The sequence below is a fragment of the Petaurus breviceps genome, unplaced genomic scaffold (genome assembly GCF_028583685.1).
Source record: "Petaurus breviceps papuanus isolate PSGF00001 unplaced genomic scaffold, PetGlider_PUasm1.0 186, whole genome shotgun sequence".
Taxonomy (NCBI): domain Eukaryota; kingdom Metazoa; phylum Chordata; class Mammalia; order Diprotodontia; family Petauridae; genus Petaurus; species Petaurus breviceps.
In genome coordinates, this window is record NW_027185798.1 from 53,461,867 (window position 1) to 53,475,778 (window position 13,912).

The window sequence follows — 13,912 nt, forward strand, 5'->3', positions numbered from 1 at the left end:
TTTCACCTTTCTCTTCCAAAGAGAATGATATGCTTCCAGAATGGACAAAACACAAATAACCATAATTCAATAATAATAAGTAGCATTTATGTAGGCTTGCATTAAGGCCTGCAACACACTGAACTTGGTTTCTCATTTAATCCTCATAATCCTGTGAGGTAGGTGCTGTCACTTACAGATAAAGAAATTGAGATTCAAATAGATTTAATGACAGGACAAGGGTCAGACATGTTTTTGGATTCAAACTTAGTTCTTTCTGACTCAATGTCCAACAGTATAACTGCCTATATATAGCAATTTCCAATACTCATCTAGTCATCTTTGATAAGTGTAAGTCAAATAAACCAAATGAAATCTTGAGTAAAGAAAACAATTGACATGTGTGGCTATTAAGCTACTTTCAGTGATTCTGAAAGATCATAAGAGGAAAGAAGTGTAACATACAGAACCATAGAAAGTCAAATTTTATCCAGATTTTCATTAAAAAGTCAGAGAATGGATTATGCATGCTATAAATCAGTCAACTTCTCTGTTATTCCTGGCAATAATCTGGAAAGATGTTTGATGAACATATGATAGAGGAAATATGATAACCAAGGGCCAACATAGCTTCATGAAGAAGAGAGCAGAATGTGGCCTTATAGCTGGAAATTTTAGTTTATATATTAATATCTTCTCAAGTACCCGTGCTTTCCAATTCACCATCTTTCTTAGTTTCTGTGATTTGTACCACTTTAATCACACTCAGGGGTGACCAAATTCTTGACCTTATATCATCATCCACAAGTGTTCTATTTTCATAACTCTTAAATCCAATTCCTCTATTAGAAAATAACCTCTGTTTGTTCCATCTTTCCCTGTGACTCAACCCTCTAGCTTATTGTCAATTCTCACCACAGCCTCCTTTCAATTTACCAGTATTCACTTTCCCAGGTCATCATCCTCATTCTTCTCTTACTTTCTAACGTTATTTAAAAAAAAAGAACAAAAAGAACAGTCCTAGAGTTCAGTTACTTCATTTTACATTGTTCTCTTCACTTAAATGTCCTGCCCCATTATCCTAACACCATTCATACATTTCCAAAACCTAATCCTGGTTTTCTCCCACCATCTGTTTTCTCTGCTTTCTCATGTGTTGCTAAGTACAGCTGGAGGAAGTCACATAGACTTGTTGAATGTTCACTCTAAATATGTTATTTAATATCACTCGGTCTCTTTCTGTTTCACACTAATCATGTTATTCTTCCCTGATTGACTCTTTATGGCACTTACCACAGCAGCTGTTCCAAACTTTCTTTTCTGTCATCGACACATCTATTCCACCCACTCTTCACTTTCTCTCACCAGAATACCTTTCTTATACTTTACTTGAATTCAGAATATATGCCATTCATCACAAGCTCCCTCTTATACCCAATTCTTCACTTTAAAACGCCTCAATATCATGCTGCCTCATGTTTTTTTTTTCCCAACCATCAAAATCCTGGGAATGGCTTCTTCAAAATAAAACCATACCAGCCTATATAAAGTGGATATTTTTTTTACACATCCGAGAAGGAAATTTTCAGTGCAGTACACCAAAGAGCTAAACGTGACTGAAGCTTTTTTATCAATAGCTTAGATAAAGTCATACATGACATCATGGCATAGCAGGCAGGCCTTGGACTTACAGTCAGGTAGGACTAAGTTCAAATATCATTGTAGACATTTATTTTCTATTGACCTTGAACAAGTCATATAAATTTTATACTGTAGTTTCTCCATCTGTATAAGAAAGTGATTGAAATTATTGCCTTCAAAGATCTCTTTGACCACTAAATCTATAATTTTATGATCATCTGGGCATGCTTGTAAAATTTCAGGTGAAACAAAGTTGAAATATTTTGCTAATACTTTGGATGAGAGATTCAGAATTTAAAATAATTTTACAAGCTAGAAAAGTTGTTCAAATCAAATGAGATGAACTTGAATGTGGATAAAGGTACAGTTTTTTACTTACATTGTGAGTAATTGCTTTTATAGGTATAATGTCCACAGTGAGGTATGGCTATACACAGATTCATTTCAAAATATTGGGGTTTTAATCAACTACAAGGTCAACATCTATCAATAGCAATATGGAAGTGAAAAGAGGTAATATAGTCTTGCTATGGTTTAAGAGATGCAGAGCACCCAAGATTATGCTGGTATTGTGTTCTGCCCTGGTCTCACCTTATTTTCAAGATATTTAAAATATGGAAAGAATCCAGAGGATGGCAACTAGGATTGTAAAGGGTCTCTTCATCACATAATATGATAACCACTTGGAGAAAATGGGAAAGACTAGTATGGGGAAGATAGATCTAGTACCATAACTTCTAATGTCACTTTTTAAACATTCTTTATTTATCCCGTATGTACAGTTTTATACATGTCTCCTCCATTAGAAAGCTAGCTCTTTTTTTTCTTTTTCTTTGTATTCACCTTTCGCCTTGCTTAGGAGAATCCATGGCACACAGTGTTTTCCAAATATTTATTGATTGCTGTTTAATTGCTGATTGCTTAGGAAGGATATTTTAGTTTTCTTCAATTATTTGTAGAATTGTCACATGGAAGACAGGATTAGACTTGTTCTGTTTATTCTCAAAGGACAACATTAGAATGGAGAGAATTCAAAGAAAGAAATTTAGGTTGAATATAGGGAAAGTTTTCTTTTAAATATGTTATACAGAAATGGAATGGACTGCCTTGGTGGGTATTGAGCTTCTGGTCAGTGAGGGTCCAAATGGAGACTGAATACCACCTTGGAAATTATCATAGTGAGGGAATTATTGTACAAATACATTTTGGATTAACTGGTCCCTTTAGGCTCAGAAATTTGATATGCAATGATCATGCATTTGTTTCTTTATCTTAGTACTTATAAAAATCTGAGAGTATTAAAGTATAAATTTTACCTGTTATTTTGAACAATTCTTGATTATAGATAGATAGATGAATGATAGATAGATATAGAGATTGTGATATGTGTGTGTATAAAATACTCATATATGTATGACTATTTAAACATCTTATAAAATGTAGACAGAGGCAAATGCACCATTAATCACAAAGGAAAGAGAATTGAAACAGTTTTCTGAATAATCCAGGCCAAGGAATCCTATACACTAACCTATGAAATACTAGAATAAGCCCAAAGTGTTTGGACACCTGAGTAATCCAGGTAATTGCCTTAATTCTCCATGTCATTTTGCACATGTAGACAGAGTCATAGCCTACAGCAAACCAAGGGCATCAGCTTTCTAAGGCAGATGATTAATTAATGCAGCTTTTGATTCCCGGTTTAATAATTTTATTTTGCCTATCAATGCCACCATGAAATCCCAGAAGTCCCTTATAAAAAGTGCAGTGAGACAGAGTTAGCAGGTGTTATTAAGAGAACATGCCTGTTTCTTTTACAAAATGCCAAAAGTTGATTGCCGACCAACTGGGGAAGACCTACGAGAACCTTCCAGTGTACACAAAAGGAATGAACCTATAATTAAATTACAGTTAAACGCAGATGGTTATTTTACAGCAGGTGCTCAACTTTGAAAGTATATCTCAGGACTATTTTTGTTCCAACATAGTGTGCAGTCCCTGTTGGGCATCTGGCAGTGTTTTATGGTTACAAAAAATATTCTTTTATAAAAACTTTGGACAGTATTTTACTGTTAATGATTTTTTTTGAGACTGCTACTGTACTATATTTTGATAAAAGACTAAAGTTCATATATTAAAAACAGAGTTTTGGTTTGAGCAAATACCAATTTTCAGAATCCATACTTGTATATAATTCAAAGGTTTTAAATGACTCAAATTTCTCAACAACCAAACCTATACATACATAGACACACACATAGACATGTGTGTGGGACATTCTTGTGACTTTATTTGGACAAGGAGTTACCAATGAGATGATGTCTTCAAATGCTCTGCAACATACAGACTTAGAGAATTGCTGAATTGTTACTGAGAAGGCAAGGGAATTGTCCAACAACACATAATCACTAAGTTCTGAAGTTCAAAGGTAGAATTTCAACTTCAGTTTCCTTCACTCTGAGGCTGGCCCTCTATGCATCATGTCATGCTCCCTCTCAAGATAAATGATATAAATATATTAAACTGTCCCGTTTTATGTTTTCTTTTAAACTCATGTCTTCTTCAAAAGCAAAGGATAATAAAATGAAAAAGTGAAAGCAAAAAAAAAAACAACATAATTTTTATTAAATGGTTTAATAGTCATGGGGCTAATTCCATGATGTTCATTTGTGTTTTCTTATCAGTTGTCCTTAAATTTGTCTGTGTCAATTCTGTTCAATACCAGAGGACACAAGTCTGACCCCTTTTCCAGATGCAGCATACATTCCCACAGAATTCGAGGTCATGAGAGATTTGTGGTTGTGAGTCTGAACTCAAAGCCATATATGCCGTTTGGTTTGGTTTCTTCTAAGTTTATCTTCCCCCCCCCCCATTCCCACAACAGTTAATATGTACAATGTACTTGCATTGTTGTAGGTGGTCCATTATATGCCCATTCAACCATTTGGATGTTTGTGTGTGTTTCTCAATGCCCAATTTGGAAAGATCAGTGGGAAATTCATGCTTCTAATTGCCTTGGCATTGCTGTCTGGCAATATCACTTCCAATCTGTTATTTTCTACAGTGATCCAAATTGGGATTTCTTTTACCTGCATCGGATTTGTTCACCAGCTCCTAAAAGAGAAGAAAGGAAAAGATTGGTAGCAAAGAAAATATGGTTGGTTAGAAAAAATATATAAATCAGGAAAAAGGATTTATTAAATGCTTTCTACATTACAAAAATAGTTTTAAGCACTGAGAATACAGGAAAAAAAATGTAGCCCATGTCTACAAGAAGTTCACATACCTATTTGGGAGACAATATTCTAATCTGGGAGATAAATAGGTACATACATGGTCCATACAGAGCAGATGGAAGGTTGTTATCATGTTATTTGTCCTTGGTTTTCAAAGACAACAGTACAAATGATATCTTGATTTGCTCAAGAATTGGATATAAGTGAGGAAGAGTTATGCAAAGCTGTCAGCCTTATGCCATCTTCCTGAGTTATGGAAGTCCAGTGGCAGGAAAAAAGTCAAAATGACTGAAGTAACCATAGTGAAGAAGGAAGTAGCAGTGAGTGGGGATTGAAAAAAGTCTCCTATAGAAGGTGAAAATTTTATATAAGTCTCGAAGAAAAACAGAACATAGGAAGAGGAGGTAAGGAGGAAGGATATTTAGTGTTTTTGCAGTCAGAATACTGACATACAGATCTTCAATCTTCACCATACTACATATATGTTCTTCTGCAAATCACTTAAACATTCTGTGTAATAGTTGTCATATTAGCAAAATGAGAATATTCAACTACCCAGATAATCTCTATTGTCCCTTCTAACTCTACACTGTATGATTTTTTAAGAACTTATATGTTTGATTTATAGATGTTGTTTTTTAAAATTACAGGCCAGAATTCTCATCTCCAGGTCAATGATAAGTAGCTTTTAAACTTATGACACTGGAGAAATCAAATTCCCAATACTTATTGTGATATCTGAGTGGGGTCAGAGAATCATGAAATTTAATAGTTGCAAGAGATTTCAATGGTTATCTGGTCTCACTTATACCCAAAGATGGATCAGACATACTCAAAATGTCCATTCATTTCACTCTAATAAGCAGGTGTCTTATTGTTTGGGCTTGGTTTGTCTTTAGGTTGTTGTATTGACTTATTTTGTTTTAGAATATCCCCACTTCACCCAAGCTGAAAATTGAAGATACTCACAAGTTGATCACTATATTGATTGTCACTGGAGATTTGACTGTCCCTACCTTTCTCCACCTCCCTAGTGTACTTCACCATCTTTTTTTTTTTCCGCACTTCGCCATCTTAATGCCCAACTTAGTGTTAACAGTGATTGACTTAGTGTACTGAAGTTCAGAATTCCAGAGCTCAAGATATCCACCCGCCTCACTCTAATCCAGGAACTGGTATTACAGGTGTGTATGTGTGTGTGTGTGTGTGTGTGTCTGTGTCCAAGTTGGGCTGGTTTTGCTTTATTTTAAAATACAGGTCTCTGTGCTAGCTCCTTGGAATTAAAAAGCTTGCCCTTCAAGGAGTAGATCTTCTTCTTGGGTATATACATAGTGTATATATAAAGAATTTCAAGATGGAGAGCATAGTAATCATCAAGTTATGTGTCTGAGGTAGCACCTAAGTTGTATTTTGAAGGAAACTATAATCTCACAGGGCAGAAGAGAAGAGAATGCATTCCTGACGTAGGGTCTACTTTTTCAAGGTCACAGAGACAGGGAATACTGTAGATATGAAAGAGTTCTTGAATCAGTTTTTCTCTGGAAAACAGCTGGAAGGAGGGTAACACAAAATGAATCTGGAAGGGTAAGTGGGAAACATATGGTGAAGGGCTCTGCTTTAAATGCCAGCCTGAGGTCATGCATATAAACTGTAATATGAATACTTTCTCCAGCAAATCTCCAGAAAGCTTTAAGGATATAGGAGATTATACTGAAAAATCTCTAAATTCTACATTCACAGAGCAAAATCAAAGTTCATTAATTTTGACCTGAGAAAAGAGGACAAAAGCAAAAGGAAAGTTCCAAGCTGAGAGTTCTGTACCTTTCTAACACAGGGGGTGCTGCCTTTCAGATACAGGAGCATGGGTATGCTAGAAGTCATCAAGGTTGGGGCTTCTCACCTTTTTAGGCAGCAGAGGTAGCCTGCTATTTTTCCTTGTCTACAGTATAGTCATGAAAAGCCAGTAAGCTCCATTGTTAGTCGTAACAGATTTTTCTTTGAAATAACAATGCTGTTTAATGTATTTTTAATCTGTAAATTCAAATGAGCTAGGTTATTAATACAGAGGGTGTGATTGTGCTAGATCTTAGGATACTGACAATATTACTCTACAAATCCCCTGGCTGCCACATGGTAATAGAAATATGTTATATGCCTACATTTGAATTAAATCAAAATGTCGAGATAAGCCTAACTTACGTCCAGCCTATTTCTAATAGATGTTTTATTCTTTCTGTCTTAAAAGAAAAATAAAAAAGCCAATAAAAAAATCCCAAAAAACAATCTGACCATTTTAAATGATACCTATTATCAATATTAAAATGTCATCTGATAGAAGCCTCTGTCTATTGGCCCACATTTTACAATGTAGGTATTACCAATAGTAAACCTATTTTCAATTTAATTTAAATATATTCAATTTAAATTAGATTAAATTAATTTAATTTAAAAATTAAAAAAAAACTTTTAATGTGTAATAAGCTCTTACCATACCTTGATAAATCACATTGATTCAAAGATGACCTATATAAAGGCAGGAATGTGTAATGAGGTCTGATATCAACATTTTGTTACAGTCTACATTTGAGGTTCAGTACAGTAGGCTAAATACTTTGAAAATAAAGCATGCTTCCCAAAAAGTTACCATGGCAACAGAATTTGCTTCATAATTTAATGTGATATACTTATATTTATCAAGTATGTTTCTCTTGAAGGGGCACAAGATATTTTACAACTAGGTTCATATGAATTGTCAGAACATTCAGACACGGAACCACATATATGTTCTCTATACTGAAAGATAAAAACTATGAGGCTCAGGTTGCCTAAATGCCTCAACTAAGTCAGGAGACAATTCATGGAAGTCACTGATAAAAAATACTGAATTAATTTGTCAACCAAAAGTTTAAAGCATGGCTTGCATAGGTGAATGTGAGTAATATATATAGTCCCAGAACTGTAAGAAATGGCTTCTAATCTAAGTCCCCATTCCTCATAGCAAATTACTGGAAATAAGTTGGTGAATAAATGATACAATATACTAGTTTTTTTAACTTTTTAGTAATATTTGAATTTCATATTATGTATAAATTTTTGCTGTTGTTATTGTTATTTATTCCTTTCAGTCATTCCCAACCCTTTATGACGTCATTTGGAGTTTTCTCGGCAAAGACAATGGAATGGTTTGCCATTTCCTTCTCCAGTTTATTTCAGAGATGAGGAAACTGAGGTAAAACAGTGTTAAGTGAGTTACTCAGGATCACATAGCCAGTAAGTGTCTGAGGCAAGACTTGAACTCACAAAGATGAATATTCCTGACTCCAGGTCTGACACTCCCTCCACTGCACCACTTAGCTATAATTATGTATGTGCATATATACATATGTATGAAGTATGAATGTATATATATGTGTGTGTACATACACACATACCTATACATATACATGTACACAAATTATTTTATGTGAAGTTTGAGTTCTGAAACCTTAAATATAAACTCAGAAAGACTCGAAATTAAAAGCTAGGAATAGTTTAAAATACAATTTAGCTGTAGTCACTTGCACAGTGCTTTTTTACTTCACTTCCTTGGTAAAAAGGAAAAGACCAAACCTGTTGGATCATTGGTCTGATGCAATGTGACATTTTTTATTTCCTTCTTTTCCCTGTAAGTAGACTTCTAGTTGAGAGAGTACTCCTCTATTTGAGGATCAAATCTCAAGCATTCAAACTTTTTATAAGCTACCCCTTCAACATTTCCAGTACTTTAATACACTGCACCCACATAGCTTCCATACTGTTCCTGCACAAGACACTACATCTCTGAACCATAGGCATTTTCAATGGCTGCCCTCAATTTCTGGAATGCTCTCCTTCCTCATCTCTGCTCCTTGCCTTTCCCAACTTCTTTCAAGTCCCAGATAAAATTCTGTACTTCTAAAGGAAAATGTGAGACAGGGAGACAAATGAAGACTATTTTAAGAGTCCTAGCAAGAAGCAATAAGGGCCTGTAATGCGAATGTAAATTTTAAAGATCTTCCCTGCCCCTAGGCTAAAGTGCACCAGAAGCCTGGGGAGGGAGGCTTGTTTTTCAGTAGATACTTTTTGATTGGCCAGTGGGTCCAAAAGGTTGTTACATTCTCTGAGCCAGGAGAAGGCTATATAAGCCCTGATGTGTAGCTTTGTTTTGGGACTCACTTTGAGAAGTGTTCTGTGATTTGATCTGAATTCTGGGAAGCCGTTGTTGAGAGTCCCCCGGCTTTGAAAAAACCCAGATGTGGAAACCCAGATGTTGACTGGGTATGGATGTAATGGTTGGACAGTTTGGAAAGCTGTCTACTTGATCTGTTAATGTCTTGATAATTCTGTCTGTATATTCTGAAGTTTGGGGTGCTGACCTTTTTCCCCTGAACAAGGTAAACAATATATGTCTGACTGATTAAAGTAAGCTTGTTGACCCATTTTGAGCTGCTTTCCTTTAACAAAGCAGATCTAAGAACCTGTATGGGCAGCAAACCCTGAGGACGCGCTTGGGGTGCTTGCTGCTACAGGGCCTCATCCATAGTGGTAGTTTTATATGTGATGAGAAGTGGATGTATTGTCTATGGAAATTATAATAATGAGCCAATTCAAATTTGAAGAAACATTAAGGAAATATATTATTTCCTCTAATTTCAAAGATAGAGGAACATAGATATTGTGGGACTTAATAGATATTGGAGATAATTGTGAGAGTTTTTGAAACTTTTACTTTCATGGTTTTTGTTAAAATGCATTTTCCCCAGGTCAAAAAAAGGAGCAGGATACATATTCAGAAATGAATATGATTTAATAACAAAATAAAACTAAGAATAAGATTAAAATTTTCTTAAAGCAATTGATTTGTAAAGGGGAAAAAGAAAAAAAAAGTATTATTTATATGAGACCAAGCCCTATTATTAAGTTTCATGGAGATTTTTAATCTAGTAGGTATGTATGTAAAAACATAAAAACAAATAAATGCATATGGGAAGTATGAGCAAAATTTTATGAGAGAATTGAGAAGGACCAGGGAAGGCTCCCTGGATGAGGTGACAATGGATTTAAACTTTGGATAATAGCATATAAGAGAATGAGCAGATAAGAGAAGGGAAATCACTAAGGACACATTCAAGAAGTGGTGTGAGCAAAGAAATGAGACAGAACATAATATTCAATGTATGGTTTTGGCTGAAGCATAGAACTCATGCTTGTATCAGATATGGCTGGAAATATTGGTTGACGTCAGATTATGGCAGACATAGAATTTTTAAAATATGTGGAATTTAACAGGGAGCCATTTAAAGTTTTGAATCGAAAGAGCGCTAGGCTAAATTTTTAGCATTATTCCTTTGAAACAAACATCTTCAAAAATATCAATCTCCTCCCCCTTTTTGATGAAAACAACATCCCCTATTTTCCCCTAAGCACATTGTCTTGCACAAAATTGTACTCTAATACCTCATTAAGACATGCTAATAACAATGGGATCTCAAAGGATATTACTCAGAGTGAAAATTCTTCCAGGTTATGCTCCTAGAAACTAACTGTGACTTTTCTGTGGACCAGTCTTGCTAAATATAGAGGCTCATCAATAGTAGGTTGGAAATATGACAGTAAATACCTCAAAGATCATAAATAAAGTCCTCTGTTTAGCTTTTAAAGACCTTCACAACTTGGTCCTTTGCTACTTTCCCCATATTCTTATACCTCATTCTTCTCTGCATACTCTCATATTGGCCACCTTACTGTTCCTCTCTTCAGTGGTTGTCCCAGAGACCAGGAACTCTTGCCCTCTTCATTTCCAACTCCTAGCTTCCATAAAGTTTCTGGTAAAGTATCTTCTTTTTAGTGTCTTCCCTTTCTTGATTATTTCCAATTTGTCTTTTGTTTGTATGAAATTGTTTTCATTTTCTCTTCCCTATTAGATTGTCAACTCTTTAATAGTATTTGCTCATTTTTTGCCTTCCTTTGTAACACCAAACGCTTAACAAATACCTGGACGATAACAGGCACTTAATAAATGCTTAGTGACTGACTGTAGAAATATTATTTGCTAACTCCCATTTGTATATGAAGTGTAACTCCTTCCTCAGTTACCTTGTATTTATTGTGTGTGCATACACACACACACACACACACACACACAAATACCAGGGAAAAGCATTCCTCCCAACTAGGTTTTGCCAATTGTAAAACCAAGCACTAGCAGCTTTTCAGAGGACTGCTGCTGTGGATAGCTCTAAGGATCTGATTACATAGTATGGTGAGCTCTCTATTCAGTAGTAAACAAAGGCAAAAACATTCACAGAAACCAAAGCATGCAAAATGTTGTAACATTAAAATTTATCACAAGAGGGGCCATATGGTTTTCACCAAAGTGGCCACATAGTTTTAAACAAAAGATATTATTCAGTAAGTCCTTAACTCAGTTATCCTTAAGGAGCAAGCCTTCTTAAGGGACACAAAGTACAAAGGTTAAAGTTCTCGACCCCTAGGTCACATTGTCTCAATCTGTAAGTCAAAAAGTCTTCTTTCGTCTTGATTGGAGATTAGTTTACAATCATCCTTAATTCAATTATCCTTAAGAGGTACAAGGTACAGAGTACAAAGTTCACCCATCCCTAAGCCACAGTAAAATATGATCTTTTCAGTCAACATTAATTACCCAAGTGGAGGTCTTTTCATCTTGGTTTTGGGCTGGGTCCCAAATTCCATGGTTCCTCTTCCATGGGTCCAGCTCCTGCCTGAATCTACCCAATCATCACCTTGATTCATAGGTAGGCAGCTCTCAGTTTCTCATCCAGATCTTTGTCCAGTTCCATATTGAAACTCACAGTGTCCAGTCTACCTCAAATCCTTTCTGTTTCTGGGAAGACAACGTTTCACAAAGCCAAAGCAACATTCATGCACATTGCCAGCACCATCATCAATTTACTATCTGCCTGTGAAATCAACAGAGACCCACAAACAAAGACCTAGAAATCAACACAAATCATCAGTAAAGTCCCAGGACCTCTGAAACCCTCCTCTATGACTTCTGTAAATAAACAAAAAGAAAATCATCTTTTAGAGCTTCCAGAATATTCCAGGGTTTCTGTACAAAGTATCAGAAACAAAACTGAACAGACAGAGTGCCTGGCCTCCACAACTGTTACCCTTCTCAGTTCTGCTCTAGCACAGCTTGGGCTTCTCCTTATATAGGGTCATTAGCTCCTCCCTGTTCTTCCCCTTCCTGTTACATCAGCAAGTTCATCCCACTGTGGGTTACACAAATTCTGTTTCTTAACAAAGACTTGATATAATCAAGGGCAAGGTTAAACTGAAACAAGGCAGTAAGTACTTGTTTGCTTGCCATTACATTGATAGAGAATGGGAAGTTAAGTGTCTTTGCAACACATTCTGCTTTAAAAGAAAAGTCAGTTCATTTTAACCAGACTTCTTGGGACACTGGCCAGACTCCTATCAATTAAGAGCTGTCCATCTGAAGAGAGGAATATTCAGGTTACTACATATTGCTGGAGAATCAGTGGACTTGTAACAGTGTCTAACAATGCCTAAGAAATAGTAGTTATTTTATAAATGCTGGTGAACTGATTGTCATAATACATGGCCTCAAATGTCTGTCTAAAAATTCCCAAACGTTAGAGAATCACATTTGGGCTTATTCAAAAGAAACGGGTACATAAAGGGCAGGAAGCAATATATCAGAGAAAATCTATTAGGTAGAGATTGGAACCTTGATAATTAGAACTGGTTGGAAATGAATGAGAAGAATAGAAAGGGAGGTAAAAAAATAGACATGAATTTTGTTAGCACCATGGGAGTATACCACAGTTCACTTGGAGAAATAGAAAATTAAACATATTTAGGCAAAAGATCACAAGTATAGCATGAAGGTACAATATAATAATTAGTAGATTAAAATTATTCAGATATTTGTTGGAGTTTTCTCTTTGCCAAAGAGAGAACAGATAAAAACTTCATGAATAGCCTTAATGTTCATTTCTTCCTTCAAAACAATAGTGTCAAGTAGTACCTACCTAGTACCAAGAACCAATATAATCAGTAACAGAGACAAAGTAAAGACCTTTCCAGTAAGATTACTGGTAATGAAAGGATATGTATTATCATCATTCCTATTTGATATAGTGATAGAAATAATAATTATAAGCAATGAGATAAGAAAAAGAAATTGAGGAAACAAGTATAGGCAACAAAGACAGGTATTATTACAGATGGTATGGTTATTTACTTAGAAAGAATAAGAGTCAGTTAAAATTGAATGAAATAATCAATAATTTCTATGAAATTGTAAGGTATACATTCACCTAAATGAAGAGTTTCAGAGAAACCTGAAAAATATTGAAGGAATTGTAGGCAAAAAGAGAAAAATCTATTCAATAAAAACCAATCCAATGACCAACCACAATTTCAGAGAAACAAGGATAAAATGTGCTATACACTACCTTACAGAAAAAAGGGATGGAATCAAGATTCATAGTGAGAGTGAGACATATATTTTCAAACACTGCTGATACAGAATTTTATTTTGTTCAACTATGAATATTTGTTATAATGCTGTTGTTAGAAGTAGAAAAGTGTGGGTATATATGAAGTAGATGATGATATAATTAAACTAATTTGGACAGACCCAATGTGTAGTCATTAGTGGTACCGTTTCAACTTGTCAAGAAGACTCTAGGAAAATGTCAAATGGATCTAGATTTGACCCTGCACAGTAACACATTTATCAGCAATTTGGATAAAAGCATGCCCTGGGCATCCTTCCACTAATTCATGTTCCCATTAGATACATAGAGGGAGGCTGTTTCTATAAGGTTCTAAAGGTATCCTGTGACTACTCACTTCTAACATTGCTGCTCATAAGCTCACACTGGTGTGCTTCCCATTATCAGGAGGCCACTAGATATAATTAGCGCAAGGCAAAGGCAGATACAAAAATAAAACACAGTAGGTCCAAAAATATTCTTCCACATATATCTAGCATGAACTTTTCCACAAATATATATAATGACCAT

The 13,912-nt window shown here is 35.3% G+C and overlaps 1 long non-coding RNA gene across 1 annotated transcript in view; it reads left to right on the top strand.

Moving 5' to 3' along the window:
• Positions 1 to 1,372: 1,372 nt before the first annotated feature.
• The window catches only part of LOC138162194 (uncharacterized), a 33,707-nt gene continuing 21,167 nt past the window's right edge, over positions 1,373 to 13,912 (top strand). Inside the window, exon 1 of the long non-coding RNA XR_011168573.1 lies at positions 1,373 to 1,676. This is a non-coding gene — a long non-coding RNA (uncharacterized lncRNA). The remainder of the gene's footprint in view (positions 1,677 to 13,912) is intronic.